This window comes from Oratosquilla oratoria, chromosome 23 (genome assembly GCF_046742065.1).
Source record: "Oratosquilla oratoria isolate Oo_2021 chromosome 23, ASM4674206v1, whole genome shotgun sequence".
NCBI classification, from domain to species: Eukaryota; Metazoa; Arthropoda; class Malacostraca; order Stomatopoda; family Squillidae; genus Oratosquilla; species Oratosquilla oratoria.
Genome location: NC_134799.1, coordinates 13056559 through 13074298, shown reverse-complemented (window position 1 = coordinate 13074298; position 17740 = coordinate 13056559).

Below are 17740 nucleotides of genomic sequence, written 5' to 3'. Positions count from 1 at the left end.
GCCTCCTTCATTCTTATGTCAGATGTCAGCTGCGGTTAGGTTAGGGTATATTACTCAGATTGGGTGCCCTTTCTAACCTCTGCGCCGTGGGCGGGATTCGAAACCATGATGTCCATTCCCAAACTGGGGAAAAAAAAAAAAAAAAAAAAAAAAAAAAAAAAAAAAAAAAAAATCTTAACCAGAACAAAATATGTATGGAACGCAACCGCGACGAAAGGTTAAGGGCGGTTTCTGGAGTCGGTAATTGATCATTAAAAGAGGCTGAATGTGTGCATTGGGCTGGAATGGGAAGAAGAAGAAGCTTCCGGAGGTCTCTGGGACTCTGAGAGGCTTCCTCATTGTCTATGCACAGACAAACGACCTCATCATCTCTCCTGTCGCGACCTCTGATATTTCTCAATCTCGCAATAAAGGAATGTCAAATTGTCTTCCTTTCCCCCTGTCTGTCACTTTCTCCGTTTTCATCTGTACAAGTTTTGTCTTCTTCTAATCTGTTTAACTTTGCTCTTAATTTGAGTTCCATATATACAGTATATATATATATATATATTTTTGTTTTTTTAAGGAGGAAGAGAAATAAAAAGGAGGGGGAAATTGATGGACAGAGGGGAGGGATGGAGATGGATGGATGGATGGGAAGCGAAACAGGAGGGGTAATAGGAGGAAGAAACACACACACACACACACACACACACACACACACACACACACACACACACACACACACACGTAACTGTCACACATATACACTCGAGCACACACACGCACACTCGTGCACACACACGCACGTACATACACACACGCACGTACACACACGCAGAACCAAACATGTTTTCGCTCACTCCTTCCCCTATCCCTAGAGGGCCGTCACTGCAGCAGGGCACTTTCTCAGTTCCCTCAATTCCTGTTCCCCCCAAAAAAACAAAACAAAAAAACTTCACTCCTAGTTGTCGTCGTCCACTTCCTCTCCCCTTATTTCTCTTGTCTTGCTTCCTTGTGTCTGCCGGAAGGAAAATGGAGTTCAGTGACGCTTTTCGTAGTTGCACTGTTAACTAAATGACGACGAATAACCTTTGCTCTGTTTAAGGTAGTGTGGATATTTTTTGTTTTCGTTCTGAGGGAGAAGACTGGTCTGTGGTCTCGTGTGTAGTGACGGACTTCATCTCGTCTTTCGTTTACCCGAAGCGTAACAACTTCACTGATAGCAACACGTCCTCAACCTCTTACAAAAGAACTTCATAACAGAAGAACATAAGAATTGAAGAGACTGCGAGAGTCCATAAGGCGTACACCAAGCAGTTCAATTTCTTACTCAATAACCTAAGACCAAGAATGGAGGAGATTGCAAAAGACCATAAGGCCTACACCAGGCACTTCCATGTCCATCACTACTTGTCGTCCTTATCCATAAAGTTATCTAATCCTCTATTAAAACAACCAATAGTTTCAGCGCTCACTACATGGTTACCAAGTCTATTCCATTCGTTAACCACTCTACTGGTAAACCAGTTCTTACCAATTTCCTTCTTAAACCTAAATTTGTAGGGTCACGGTAGCGTAACGGTACGGTCTTCGTCTCATAAGAAGCAAGCCGCTCAGGCGAGGGTTCGAATCCCAGTAGGAGGGTTTATTTCTAAATTTGTATACCAGAGAGACACCCAGGCCCTATTTTGATCTCGCCACATTTATAAGTTCTATGTTAACGTAACCTGGTTATTTTCAAAAGTTATGATGTAATGCTATTGGCATCAACTTGTGCATCCTTACACAGTAATTCACAATTTGTTCCCTTTAACAATCTACATCTCTTTCATCCCTTATTGGAATACGAAGTCCTAATATAAACTTAAAACCCACAATCGGAGAAATAATATTAGAAGTATAGGAAGTCTGTATATTTCGACTACTATCTGTAGTCCTCTTCACCATTCTGCTGAAGAGGACTGCAGATAGTAGTCGAAATATACGGATCTCCTGTACTTCTGATATTATGTCTCCGACAGTGGGTTTAAAGTGTACAATTACAAAAGTGTTATAACATTATAGTTTCCCAAGTCCTGATATAATGAAATTCCATTCTAGAAATCATAGATGTTATCACATAGCTCCGAGGTTTCGTTTTCTTTTTCCCAAGAGACAAATATTCTTCGAAAATGTAAAAATAAGTTTTATTTCATATCATTGTTTTGTTTTCAAATACCAGGTGCCAAGAATCTTCCCTATGCTTCGGAAAATATTTCGTTCCTTTTGTTTTTGTTTTTTTACTTTCTCGTAAAGGAATTTATTCCACTGCTGTCTTCACCGAAATAATTGTTTTCTTCTTTCTGTTTTACGTTCGCGTCCACACACATACACACACACAAACACACACACACACACACACACACACACACATACACACACATACACACACACATACACACACATACACACACACACACAATTTGAGGCTAGGTATGATAATTTGGGGAGTAGGAGACGGGATCCAACGAGTGTTGTTCCTTTCCTGTATACAATTAGGCACACACACACACACACACACACACACACACACACACACACACACACACACACACACACACACACACACACACACACACACACAATCACTTTGTGTTAGAGTGAAAGCATTACCTTCGTTCATCAATAACATATGCTCGATAAGGGGCGACCCTGTTTTCATCGCACACAAGCCTACTTACCGTAAATATTGGCCCCGTCACACGAAAATGCCCTTCGTTGATCACAAAGCCACCTACGGGGTTAAAAGCCCCAGAAACTATTGTGCTTATGGTAGTTCTCCGTTGACATCTTGTATGCCTTTTGGTAGAGTTATGACTTGTCATTTGTCGCTCCGTGTAACCTTGTATCCTTGCACGGGTCGCCTGCTGTAGAGGGCCAAATTGCCTCGACAGTACCATTAATCCTGAATTATTACAACCGAAGCAAATGCGGACCAGCCTCGTTATAATAAGACTTACCTCCTGTGATATTAGGGTCATTAATAATTACAGACGCACGCACGCACGCACGCACGTGTAGTTATATGGGTACATATATGAGCGTGCGCACGCGCACACATACTTGTGACGGACAGTCTATTTTGTCCGTCACACCTATGATGTTGGGGAGAAAAAGCAATCGGAAGGGGTAAAGAAAATGAACCAAGGAAAATGACAAAGAAAAAAGTTGTGAAAAGAATGAAACGTTTGAAAAATGGGAGTAAAACTAACAAGAATGAAACGTTTGAGAAATGATGAAACGTTTGAAAAATGACGATTATCGTAAGCTGCACGTCTGAGTGTTGGAAAGTGAAGCAAGGAATTTAAAAAAACTGTGTCCAAAATAGGAACAACCCAGTTATGAAGGAAAGAAAGAAAGAAGAAAGAAAAGAGGAAGGAAAGAATGAAAGAAATAAAGAAAAAAGGGAAGAATGAGAGAGAGAGAAAGAGAGAGAGAAGGAAAAAAGAGAAAAACGAGAAAAAATAGAGAGAAAGAGAGAAGGAAAGAAAGAAAAAAGAAAGAAAGAAAGAAGAAAGAAAAGAGGAAGGAAAGAATGAAAGAAATAAAGAAAAAAGGGAAGAATGAGAGAGAGAGAGAGAGAGAAGAAAAAAGGAGAAAAACGAGAAAAAATAGAGAGAAAGAGAGAAGGAAAGAAAGAAAGAAGGCAAGAGGGAAAGCGAGAAAAAAAAAAAAAATCCAGGAAGGCTATAAAGAAAGGAAAGGTTCCAGAAGAAATGAGGTGTCAAAATTGTGTGTTGGGCTTCATGAGGAATAAGATTAGGAAGGAGAAAATGTTGAGGTGGCGTACAAGAATGAAAAGGCAGTGGGAAGAGGTTTTTTTTTTTTTTTTTTTTTTTTTTTCAAAATTTGATAGACAAATTGGGAACTCTAGAAGACACTCTCGGATGGTATTTGTAAAAAAAAAAAAAAAAAAAAAAAAAAAAAAAAATCTTAAACTACGAACCTAGCGGACACTCAGACGCTATTGGTAAAAAAAAAAAAAAAAAAAAAAAAAAATCGGACTAGATATGTATGAAAATCAAAAGTGAGATGTCTGAATTTCGTGTGTCTGTCACTCTTCATCTTCTGTTTCATAAACGGGTTATGTGATATTTTATTTCCTCTGCGAATATGAAACCAAAGTTTTCTTCAGCAGTCAAAAAAAAAGAAAGAAAAAAAAAAGTGGATTTTATTTTACTCTTCATCGCTTCTTCCGTTTTCTGTCAACCTCTCCTTGTCCTTCCACTCTCTATCTCTATCACGTCCCTCCACCTTCTGTCTGGTCTCCCTCTTTCCCTCTTACACGCTTCCCATCTCGAGGCGTCCATACGGTAACACACTCGCTCCATTGCTCAACATTCATTCACGCCGACTTACCTGCCCAATTCCGCTCCCTCTCTTTTACCGCTTCCACAATATCTTTCATTCCAGTCTGCTCTCTCACCCAATTTGCTCTCTTTATGTCTCTCATCGTTATTTCCACCATCGGTCTCTGCATTTCCTTTTTTTTTTTTTTTTTTTTTTTTTTTTTTTTTTTCATTACCTTCGTCAGTTTTCAAGTTTCACATCCGTATATAACGGCTGACATTATACATTGATTGTAGGTTTTGAACTTCAAACATATTTTCGTTTTTCCTTCTATTCAGCCTACTGGAATAGTTTCCTTGTCAGAATCACTCAGCATATCTTGCAAGTTTTCTGCTCTTCTGAAATAAGAATAACCTCATCCGGATATCTTAGGTGATTAAAATATTTCCCAATTCAACTTTCTGAAAATGTCTTTCAAGCAAGCTGTAAGTAGCTTGGGTAAAATTGTATCGCCTCGCCTTACTCCTTTCTCGATCTTTATCTTTTCGGTATCTTTATGTAGTCGAATTACAACGGTACCTTTCACATAAATCTTTTCTAGAACCCTTACGACGTGTTCGTTTGCACCCTGCTTGCGTAGCGAATTTAGTATTTGGTATTTGTTCTACCGAGTCAAAGGATTTCTCTTAATCTACAAAATCTAAGCAAAGAGGTATATTGTATCCTGTCGTTTTCTCGATTAGTTGATTCATTCTCAGATTCATTGTCCGGCATGGGTGACCCTGCTGAGATTTTGTAGTCATTAGATTTTTCAAGCCTATCCACCACGTCAAGGTGTCGACTCTCAGATAGGCATAGTTATTTATTATAGCATAAAGTTATGATAAATATATATAAATAAATGAAACAGTAGATAGGTGCAAACAAAATGAATCAACAAAAGTCGAGAGCCTTGTTGGGAATATTGCGACAGAAACGGATATTGCACTTGAAACGTCACTTATGACGAATGCGCAATAGCCAGGGGCAACTTGACCACCTAAAGTGAAGTGAGGTTTCGCAAAGGCGAGTAAAATTGCCTGGCGTCAACCAAAACGAAACGGCCAAACTGGGTTAAGTGCTTCAATTGGTTAACAGAGGACTCTCATGTCAGTTTTTTTTTTTTTTTTTTCTTTAGTATGTTATTATCGTCACTGCAGTGTCATTCCTTGGGCTCACCGTTTATTAGTTATGTGTCAATTTATTATTATTTACTATTTACCTGTCTGTTTATTATTTAACGATACCTATGCATTTATTTATTCTATTTATTATTATTTATATTATTATAATTGTTATCTATTTATTTTTATTTGTTTGTCATTATTATATTTTTTCCGCATCCGACCTAGTTATAGACCAAAAGGTCTCCTGTCGGTATGCTCCGCCTTTGTAATCCTTTGTAACAGGTCCGGACCATCGGCAGAGTTGAGGCCCGAGCAGGTACCAGCCCCGCAAAACGACGGAAAAATAAAATCTATTTCGGTCATCAAGTGTCAATTTATGTTTCATGTGTGAACGTATGAATGAGTGATGGTGTGTGCGAACGTGTTAGGTGAACGTCCTCACTGACCGTAGAGGTGTCGGCACGGTAGGCTAGCATGGTACTTGCTTTTGCTACTTGCTTTTGCTGCTTCGTTTGGGCATAAACGACTTCGGTTGAATATTCTAGACTTCAGTAAAAACAGCTCATCACTGTCTATCATTAGTATTTTAGGTTTAATTGGTCTTATTTCGTCATTCAGTTTCTCACTGTATGACACAAGAGTAATTTGACATTTGAAACTTCATAAAGAAATCGTATCTAAAGTCGTTTCTAATCAAACAGAATAGCAAAAGTCAGTAGCATGCTTGCGAGAAGTGCGTAATGCACCGCCACCTCAAGAGCGTAATCTGGTTTCTTGCGTTTTCTCATCAAGAGGTCATGATGCTTTTCGAAGTCCACAAGAAGATTGTCCAAAGCGATCTTCAAGAGCCAAGAATGATCACCGAACTTCGTCGCTTTGGCAAGGCGTTGGCAGCCGGATGCCGCAGAACCTTGAGGAAAGTCCTGTGCTATCTGCAGCTGCAGCACCCACAAAAGGACGAGGAAACCACCTTGAAGGAAGCGGCAGAAGACTTCGTGGAAAACGAAGTCTTCGAAGTAAGAGAAGCTTTGACAGAAGTGGAAGCCTCTTCACCTCGACGACAGTGCCTGCAAGAAGAAACCTGTGAGGCCGTTGAGTCCCCATCAGCAGAAGCTTCCGGCCCAGAAGCTGAACAAGAAAGAAGACCAAGAGAAGGTTCTTCAGAAGGGATCTCAGAAGAGGCACAAACAGGAGAAGAGCAGGAAACCTCGACGAAGGAGCCCACCGAGGTCAAAGAGGTCGTAAGTCCACAGAAGAGGCAACACAGACCCTGTGGCAGGAGAGGACTTCCACGGGCCCAGATCAACGGCGTCCATCAGCTTCGGGAATTTTACGCCCAATATGGAAACCTTTATGGGCGATACGTGAACAACGGGAGGCCCAGCAACTACGGTGACTACCAGGCCCTTCATAATTACGTCTGTAACTACGGTCAAGGGTAGAACTACGGATGGCGTCAGCACCGTAGCAACTTTGGATATTATTGAAAAGTCCACAGTCCCAATAAAAAAAACTGGAACCAAATCAAATAAATATAAGGTTCCTTTACACACATTTGAGTGTCAAAAAGTGCCATAAAACCTTGCCCTTGAATTTGATCTGTGCGCTCATAAAAGTGCTCTACCACCTATGCCATAATTTTGTTATGCCCATGTTAAAAAAAAACTTTACATACGTAATCTTCTTACCAAGATGTATGCATAACTACACAAGAAGCACGTCAACATCCCAAGGATGCTTTTGACGCGTTTTGCATCTCTTTAAGATTTTTCCCCAAAGACTCAAGACAAATTTAGCCTCGACACAAACGCTCATTTGAATAAGATCAATTGTCACTTGTCGAGTTTAAATTATGAAAAGTTGTGGCTCACTAACTTTCTACTTTGGAAGAAAGAGCTGAAGAACCTAAGTTGGAATTGGGCCACGTTGTTCTCGTGAGTAAATGTGGCAAAGTTAGGCGACTGGGGATCTTCTAAGAACACAAGAATGAAGGAGACCATAAGGCCTACACTAGGCAGTTCCATGTCCATGACCACCTGTCATCCCTACCCATAAAGTTATCTTCTCTAACGACCAATTGTTTCAGAGCTCACTAACTACATGGTTACTAAGTCTACGAGTATTCCATTCGTCACTCTATTGGTAAACCAGTTCTTGCCTATTTACTTCTTAAACCTAAATTTGTCCAACTTAAATATATAATTACGAAAGCTTGACTGCTATCTTAATATGATGGCCTTGACTGCATCACCTTTGTGAAAACCCTTCACCCATTTGAATACCTCTATTAGATCACCCTCCTTCTCCCGTGGTAAGTCAAGGCATTTTTTGGCTCAGCCAATCACCTTACAATATGGAAAATTGAGAATAGATAAATAAACGAATTAATGAATAAATAAGTAAATAAATGAATAAATATATAGATAAATAGATAAATGAATGAATAAAAAACATTGGTACATACTGGCGTTAGCCAAAACAAATTATTTAAAGGTGAAGAAGTAGTCCCAATGAACAGACAAGATAAGGTAACCACGAAAACTAGCTTTAGACTAGTTCTAGTCAGCTACCAGTGTAGTTTCCACGATAGTGCAGGGAATCAATATTCCAATGAAGCCTCATAAAAAAAAAAAAAAATAAAAAAAAATATGCATAACTATACAAGAAGGACGTCAACATCCAAAGGATGCTTTTGACACGTTTTACATCTCCTAAACGTTTTATCGCAAAGACTTAAGACAAATTTAGCCTTGACACAAACGCTCATTTGAATAAGATCAATTGTCACTTGACGAGTTTTAGTTATGAAAAGTTATAGCTCATTAACTTTCTACTTTGGAAGAAAGAGGTGAAAAACTTAAGATGGAATTGGGCCACGTTGTTCTCGTGAGTAAATGTGGCAAAGTGAGGCGACTGGGGATCTTCTAAGAACATAAAAGTGAAGGAGACCATATGGCCTACACTAGGCAGTTCCATATTCATTACCACCTATGATCCCTACCCATAGAACTATCTTCTCTTAAAAGGACCAATTGTTTCAGCGCTTAACGCATGGTTCCTAAGTCTATTGCACTCGTTAACCACTCTATTGGTAAACTAGTACATACTGGCGTTAGCCAAAACAAACTATTTAAAGGTGAAGAAGTTGTCCTGATGAAGATAAGTTAACCACGAAAACTCGCTTTAGACTAGTTCTAGTGGACTGTGAGTTTAGTTTACACGATAGGTAGGTAATCAATGTTCTAATAAAACCTCCTAGCAAAAATGAATAAAGAAATACAAATGGATTTTTTTTTACTCTTCATCGCTTCTTCCTTCTTCCGTTTTCTGTCACCCTCTCCCTGTCTTTCCACTATACCTCAGTCTCGTCTCTCCACCTTCTGTCTGGTCTTCCTCCTGCACGCTTCCCATCTCGCGGCGTCCATTCAGTAACACACTCGCTCAATTGCTCAACATTTATTCACAATTTACCTGCACAATTCTGCTCCCTCTCTTTTATAGCTTCCACAATATCTTTCATTTCAGTCTGTTCTCTCACCCAACTTGCTCTCTTTATGTCTCTCAGCGTTATTTCCACCATTAGTCTCTCTATTCTCCTCTGTGCATTCCATACCTGTGTATGGAATTCATTACCCTCGTCAGTTTTCAAGTTTCACATCCGTATATAACGGCTGACATTATACATCCATTGTAGACTTTGAGCTTCAAACATAAAGGTAGTGTCTCTCGTGATGCCCTTACACATATAAAACAAAATCCAACCAATTGTAATATGCTTTTTTATTTCATTATCATGAGCTTTAGTCACTTTCACCCTTTGCCTTAAATAATTATACTCTTCAGCTTCTTCAAGACTCTCACCATCGATTATAATCTCTCTCTTTTTTTAACTTTCGTGTTGAATTTTCTTTTCTTTTTTCCTCTTATTCAGCCCACTGTAAGACTTTCCTTGTTAGGATCACTCGGCATATCTTGCAAGTTTTCTGCTCTTTCTGAAATAAGGATAATGTCACCCACAAATGTTAGGTGATTAAAATATTCGCCATTAATCTTCAAATCTTTTTCTTCCCAATTCGACCTTCTGAAAATGTCTTTCAAGCAAGCTGTAAATAGTTTGGGTGAAAATGTATCGCCTTGCCTTACTCCTTTCTCGATCTTTATCTTTTCCGTATCTTTATGTAGTCGAATTACAACGGTACCTTTCACACAAATCTTTCCTAGAACCCTTACGACATGTTCGTTTGCACCCTGCTTGCGTAGCGAGTTTAGTATTTAGTATTTGTTCCACCGAGTCAAAGGATTTCTCTTAATCTACAAAAGCTAAGCAAAGAGGCATATTGTATCCTGTCGTTTTCTCGATTAGTTGATTCATTATCAGATTCATTGTCCGACATGGGTGACCCTGCTGAGATTTTGTAGTCATTAAAGTTTTCAAGCCTATCCACCACGTCAAGGTGTCAACTCTCAGATAGGCATAGTTATTTATTATAGCATAAAGTTATGATAAATATATTAATAAATTAAACAGTAGATAGATGCAAACAAAATGAATCAACAAAAGTCGAGAGCCTTGTTGGGAATATTGCGACAGAAATGGATATTGCACTTGAAACGTCACTTATGACGAATGCGCAATAGCCAGGGGCAACTTGACCACCTAAAGTAACGTGAGGTTTCGCAAAGGCGAGTAAAATTGCCTGGCGTCAACCAAAACGAAACTGGGTTAAGTGCTTCAATTGGTTAACAGAGGACTCTCATGTCAGGTGTGTGTGTTTTTTTTTTATGTTATTATCGTCACTGCAGGGTCATTCCTTGGACTCGTCGTTTATTAGTTATGTGTCAATTTATTATTATTTACTATTTACCTGTCTGTTTATTATTTAACGATACCTATGTATTTATTTATTCTATTTATTATTATTTATATTATTATAATTGTTATCTATTTATTTTTATTTGTTTGTCATTATTATATTTTTTCCGCATCCGACCTAGTTATAGACCAAAAGGTCTCCTGTCGGCATGCTCCGCCTTTGTAATCCTTTGTAACAGGTCCGGACCATCGGCAGAGTTGAGGCCCGAGCAGGTACCAGCCCCGCAAAACCACGGAAAAATAAAATCTATTTCGGTCATCAAGTGTCAATTTATATTTCATGTGTGAACGTATGAATGAGTGATGGTGTGTGCGAACGTGTTAGGTGAACGTCCTCACTGACCGTAGAGGTGGCGGCACACTAGGCTAGCATGCTACTTGCTTTTGCTACTTGCTTTTGCTGCTTCGTTTGGGCATAAACGACTTCGGTTGAATATTCTAGACTTCTGTAAAAACAGCTCATCACTGTCTATCATTCGTATTTTAGGTTTAATTTATCTTATTTCGTCATTCAGTTTCTCACTGTATGACACATAGGCCAGTCAACAGGGGGTTGAATAAGGAAAAAAATTAAGGAAAGCTGCAATATGCTTTATTTTCTTCCTAATGTGGTTCTTAATAATGTATTAATTTTGCACCCCTCTACCTTCCCGGATTTAGCCGCCATTTTGAAAAAATGGCGAAAAAAAAACGGTTTTTTCCAAATATCTCGCTTGAAATGCATTTTACAGAGATACAGAGAAAGTAGTCGAAACAAAAAATAATCTACCTAAAATTTCCTATAATATTTGTCCCTGTCATGTTTTCCATAGGTTGCACCGTTTTTGCGCTAGAGCTGTGGAAAGATTCACATATAATATTTTATACTTTCCATTTCCGAGTTTAGTCTCGAATATCTTCTCCCAAGGGTGTCCTTCCTCCTGAATAACATCTCAGGCTCAACTGCACATACATCATCTCTTATTTTCATTCCTGTCATGGCAGCTCCCAAGGGTATGACCCTTTTCTTTCTTTGGAACTTGACTGCGCCAAAGTTGCTACCGATCATATTAAACATTGAGTTAATTCCAACATCATATGCATTATGTGGATTGGTTTCTACATCTCCCGTTACTCCTGTGCTGATCGACATAATGTTATCAATATCTGGAAATGGTGAGTGGGATAAGAACCAGTCTGCAAAGTGCTGAATATCTTGATTGTCTCTTAAGATGCGAGCCTTTCTGGCATCCACATGCTGTTCTCCTGTACTGTAAGCAACATCACAATATTCCTCAATTTTCTCTGTGACCCTGAGATTTATAGGCATTCCAAGGACCCATTTGGTTAGCATCGAGTCTGTCATTCCTCTACCATGTGTCAGTCCACCAGAACTCTTCATTGACCTCATCAGTGTTTGTTCAATTGTCATATCAGACCAAATCCCTGACCAAAATTTCTCTGACCGCCTTATTGTAAAAAACCCTTTTTGAACATAATCTTGAAATTCCTTTGGGGTCAGGCGTCCCTTCAAGTTATACATGTCTTGTAAATACAAGTGTGCTGATTTTGCATATAAAAAATGACCACTGGCATGAAAGTAAGGTAGCATTTTTTGGATCGTGTCCAGGTGCAGTTTCCAGTTACCCGAGCGTTCTCCTTCAATGAATTGTTTCACCAATGTTACCATTTCAAAGTACTGTACCCAGAGTTTTGCAGTGGCACCTTTACTCTTCATCATTGAACTTAATCAGTACATTTTGTATAACCTCACTGTCAATGTCTGAATAATCAGTCTCTCGTAAAACTGCTTCTGTTGTTGACTGTTCTTCAGGGGAAAGATCGATTTCATTAAAAATTAACATAGACAGTGCAGCATGTGCTAGTGTATGGGCCCTGAGTGCTCTTGCATAAGCATGCCCAGTTAACATTTTTTCAACAGATGTACTTGCATAAACAGTACTAAAAAGTTCTTTTATTCCACTACCATTCATGATGAAACCAATTGCACCCATAAAAGACATCAATAAGTGGAAACCACCAAGACGTACAATAACATTATTTAGGTGTGAGTCTTGACCACATATTTCCACAATGTCTCGGGCCTTGATGTACAAAGGTTGATCAAAGGTAACAAAGCAACTTTGTTGCTTCAGTTCGTTGCATTTCTCTACAGCTTGGTTAAGTAATGTGTATATGGTGTCATAATTGGTAGGTGGAGCATTTGTAAAGGGAAGATATGAGATCTGGGACACATCATATGGGAAGTGTGCTGTACATTTCTCCATGTAACCATTCCAACCTGGGCACTCTGCATTTTTTTGCCATTTTCCAAGTAGCCCTAAAAGCTCTGTTGTTGTTATTGATACAGTAGTGGACACTGGATTGATACTTGCCAAATCCCTGACTTTTATATTCAAGAGTCCTTTTACACTTTTACTTTCACAGGTTTTAATAGGATTATGACCAAACTGCCCAACAAACGATGCACTAGGGATCTTCGTTAATCTACTGATTGGCTGATCTAAAGTAATATTATTCTGAGGAGTAACACACTGAATTCCTCCCATACTGTGGAATGTGTTAAATCCATCAATAGTAGAGATGTTCACATCTGCATTGTCGAATACAAACTGTGGAAATGAATCATTCGGAGGTTCCTTGGCTGGATGTTGCAAAGCAGATACTTGAAAGAGTGCTGCCTCAGCATAGGACGCACATAATCCCAACGCAAGAGAGCACGTTCAGTAGATGCTTAGAGCCATACTTCTGACTTAAGTGAACAGCAAGTCCTATTTGTAGAGGAGATATGAAAGAATTTGGTCTAGCTGCTGTAAGGATAGCATGTGAAATTGCTGTACATTTCCTATTCCATTTTCTTTGATTTCCTTTCTTGTTTTTTAAGACTATTGTCTTAACAAGGCACTGGAGAGTTTCTGGAATAAGTGAATCCAATTCTTCTAGGAAATTTTCTGGTGGTGGATACTGATCTGCTTCGTACATCTGCGATCTTATATCTTCAGCAATTATTCTGGCGGCAGTCTTTACAATCCGAAGCCGTTCTTCCTTCGTCATGACTTCTATGATTTTCGTACCAAGCGTCAGTCAAAATTTTGTTTCCTGTGTCACGGAAACAGATCACTGGTTTTCTATTTTTGTTCACAGAAACAATAATATCATGTCCATATCTCTCTATCAATTCAGATTTTATGGTTTTATCAGTTGGTAGCTCACCCTCATATTCTGAAAAAATCTCACTGAAAGTAAACTGGCATTCCTCTTGATTTTCCTCCAAGTAGTTAAAAGCATGACTCATTGCCTCAGAAACCGTAGAGCTTTTGGGACGACCACGTTTCATACCAGAAGATGTTTGGTAGAATTTTTTCATGCAGGCTGAATGGTACCTTGCCTCAGCAGCAACTAAATCCACTACGTTACATATACGAGTACATACTTCTTTGCCCCATTCATCTTTTCTCATTTCACCAGCTTTCAAAATAGTATCCTTAACATGCAGCATCTCTATACAGTGCACAGATTCACGATCACCTAAATATTTTTTGCTTTCTTTTTTCAAAAAGTCACTTGATGCATCTTTTCCACAAAAGAGACAATCATGAAGAAAATCAAACTGTAATTCTTGACTTCTCAGTGACGTTGTCGGCACTTGCGAGGTTTTCTGCCTTGCTTGGAAAGTTTCAGCTCTCCGTTCTTTTGTATACACTTTTCTACATTTTTCATGCATTTTCACACTTTTTAGTCCTTCTAACAGAGAATGTTTTCCGTCTTTCCACTTAATGCTATAATCAATCAGTGTCTTTATTCCTTTCTCTTTAACTTCTCTAGTCTCACCCACAGAAAGCTGTCCATCGCATATTAAACATTTCCCCAATGAAGACATTTTGCACCAACAACTGCCTGGGGTTTCACTGAAGCTTTAACTATCTATTTTAATAGTTCTGAAACAAAAGAAAGACTATAATCAAGTTAGGAACTTAGATATTTTATTCAGTATAGCATACAAAGGAAATTATTATATGATCTTTGTGCACTGTAGGTATCAAATAAAGATAAACACAATCTTTTCGCACATTTAGCGCAAAAACAGTAAGGTATATCACAAAATTGATTAAAATAACTTTTGTAGAAAATGTTATGTAGAATAAATTTTGTTTCGATACATTTTTCGTTAAAATTAGTTTCTAGTGAGATATTTGGAAAAAACTGTTTTTGGTCGCCATTTTTTCAAGATGGCGGCCAAATCCGGGGGGGTAGAGGGGTGCAAAATTAATATGTTATTAAGTAAGGTATTATAAACACATTAAAGCTTATTGCAGCTTTCCCTGATTTTTTTCCTTATTCGCCTTTTTTTTACTCCTCTATTGACTGGCCTAACAAGAGTAATTTGACATTTGAAACTTTATAAAGAAATCGTATCTAAAGTCGTTTCTAACCAAACAGAATAGCAAAAGTCAGTAGCATGCTTGCGAGAAGTGCGTAATGCACCGCCACCTCAAGAGCGTAATCTGGTTTCTTGCGTTTTCTCGTCAAGAGGTCATAATGCTTTTGGAAGTCCACAAGAAGATTGTCCAAAGCGATCTTCGAGAGCCAAGAATGATGACCGAACTTGGTCGCTTTGGCAAGGCGTTGGCAGCCGGATGCCGCAGAACCTTGAGGAAAGTCCTGTGCTATCTGCAGCTGCAGCACCCACAAAAGGACGAGGAAAGCACCTTGAAGGAAGCGGCAGAAGACTTGGTGGAAAACGAAGTCTTCGAAGTAAGAGAAGCTTTGACAGAAGTGGAAGCCTCTTCACCTCGACGACAGTGCCTGCAAGAAGAAACCTGTGAGGCCGTTGAGTCCCCATCAGCAGAAGCTTCCGGCCCAGAAGCTGAACAAGAAAGAAGACCAAGAGAAGGTTCTTCAGAAGGGATCTCAGAAGAGGCACAAACAGGAGAAGAGCAGGAAACCTCGACGAAGGAGCCCACCGAGGTCAAAGAGGTCGTAAGTCCACAGAAGAGGCAACACAGGCCCTGTGGCAGGAGAGGACTTCCACGGGCCCAGATCAACGGCGTCCATCAGCTTCGGGAATTTTACGCCCAATATGGAAAGCTTCATGGGCGTTACGTGAACAACGGGAGGCCCAGTAACTACTGTGACTACCAGGCCCTTCATAATTACGTCTGTAGCTACGGTGAAGGGCAGAACTACGGATGGCGTCAGCACCGTAGCAACTTTGGATATTACTGAAAAGCCCACAGTCCCAATAAAAAAAACTGGAACCAAATCAAATAAATATAAGGTTCCTTTACACACATTTGAGTGTCAAAAAGTGCCATAAAACCTTGCCCTTGAATTTGATCTGTGCGCTCATAAAAGTGCTCTAGCACCTATGCCATAATTTTGTTATGCCCATGTTAAAAAAAAATACTTTACATACGTAATCTTCTTACCAAGATGTATGCATAACTACACAAGAAGCACGTCAACATCCCAAGGATGCTTTTGACGAGTTTTGCATCTCTTAAAAAAATTTCCCCAAAGACTCAAGACAAATTTAGCCTCGACACAAACGCTCATTTGAATAAGATCAATTGTCACTTGTCGAGTTTAAATTATGAAAAGTTCTGGCTCACTAACTTTCTACTTTGGAAGAAAGAGCTGAAGAACCTAAGTTGGAATTGGGCCACGTTGTTCTCGTGAGTAAATGTGGCAAAGTTAGGCGACTGGGGATCTTCTAAGAACACAAGAATGAAGGAGACCATAAGGCCTACACTAGGCAGTTCCATGTCCATGACCACCTGTCATCCCTACCCATAAAGTTATCTTCTCTAACGGCCAATTGTTTCAGAGCTCACTAACTACATGGTTACTAAGTCTACGAGTATTCCATTCGTCACTCTATTGGTAAACCAGTTCTTGCCTATTTACTTCTTAAACCTAAATTTGTCCAACTTAAATATATAATTACGAAAGCTTGACTGCTATCTTAATATGATGGCCTTGACTGCATCACCTTTGTGAAAACCCTTCACCCATTTGAATACCTCTATTAGATCACCCTCCTTCTCCCGTGGTAAGTCAAGGCATTTTTTGGCTCAGCCAATCACCTTACAATATGGAAAATTGAGAATAGATAAATAAACGAATGAATGAATAAATAAGTAAATAAATGAATAAATATATAGATAAATAGATAAATGAATAAATAAAAAAACATTGGTACATACTGGCGTTAGCCAAAACAAATTATTTAAAGGTGAAGAAGTAGTCCCAATGAACAGACAAGATAAGGTAACCACGAAAACTAGCTTTAGACTAGTTCTAGTCAGCTACCAGTGTAGTTTCCACGATAGTGCAGGGAATCAATATTCCAATGAAGCCTCATAGAAAAAAAAAAATATGCATACCTATACAAGAAGGACGTCAACATCCAAAGGATGCTTTTGACACGTTTTACATCTCCTAAACGTTTTATCGCAAAGACTTAAGACAAATTTAGCCTTGACACAAACGCTCATTTGAATAAGATCAATTGTCACTTGACGAGTTTTAGTTATGAAAAGTTATAGCTCATTAACTTTGTACTTTGGAAGAAAGAGGTGAAAAACTTAAGATGGAATTGGGCCACGTTGTTCTCGTGAGTAAATGTGGCAAAGTGAGGCGACTGGGGATCTTCTAAGAACATAAAAGTGAAGGAGACCATATGGCCTACACTAGGCAGTTCCATATTCATTACCACCTATCATCCCTACCCATAGAACTATCTTCTCTTAAAACGACCAATTGTTTCAGCGCTTAACGCATGGTTCCTAAGTCTATTCCACTCGTTAACCACTCTATTGGTAAACTAGTACATACTGGCGTTAGCCAAAACAAACTATTTAAAGGTGAAGAAGTTGTCCTGATGAAGATAAGTTAACCACGAAAACTCGCTTTAGACTAGTTCTAGTGGACTGTGAGTTTAGTTTACACGATAGGTAGGTAATCAATGTTCTAATAAAACCTCCTAGCAAAAATGAATAAAGAAATACAAATGGATTTTTTTTTTTTACTCTTCATCGCTTCTTCCTTCTTCCGTTTTCTGTCACCCTCTCCCTGTCTTTCCACTATACCTCAGTCTCGTCTCTCCACCTTCTGTCTGGTCTTCCTCTTGCACGCTTCCCATCTCGCGGCGTCCATTCAGTAACACACTCGCTCAATTGCTCAACATTTATTCACAATTTACCTGCACAATTCTGCTCCCTCTCTTTTATAGCTTCCACAATATCTTTCATTTAAGTCTGTTCTCTCACCCAACTTGCTCTCTTTATGTCTCTCAGCGTTATTTCCACCATTGGTCTCTCTATTCTCCTCTGTGCATTCCATACCTGTGTATGGAATTCATTACCCTCGTCAGTTTTCAAGTTTCACA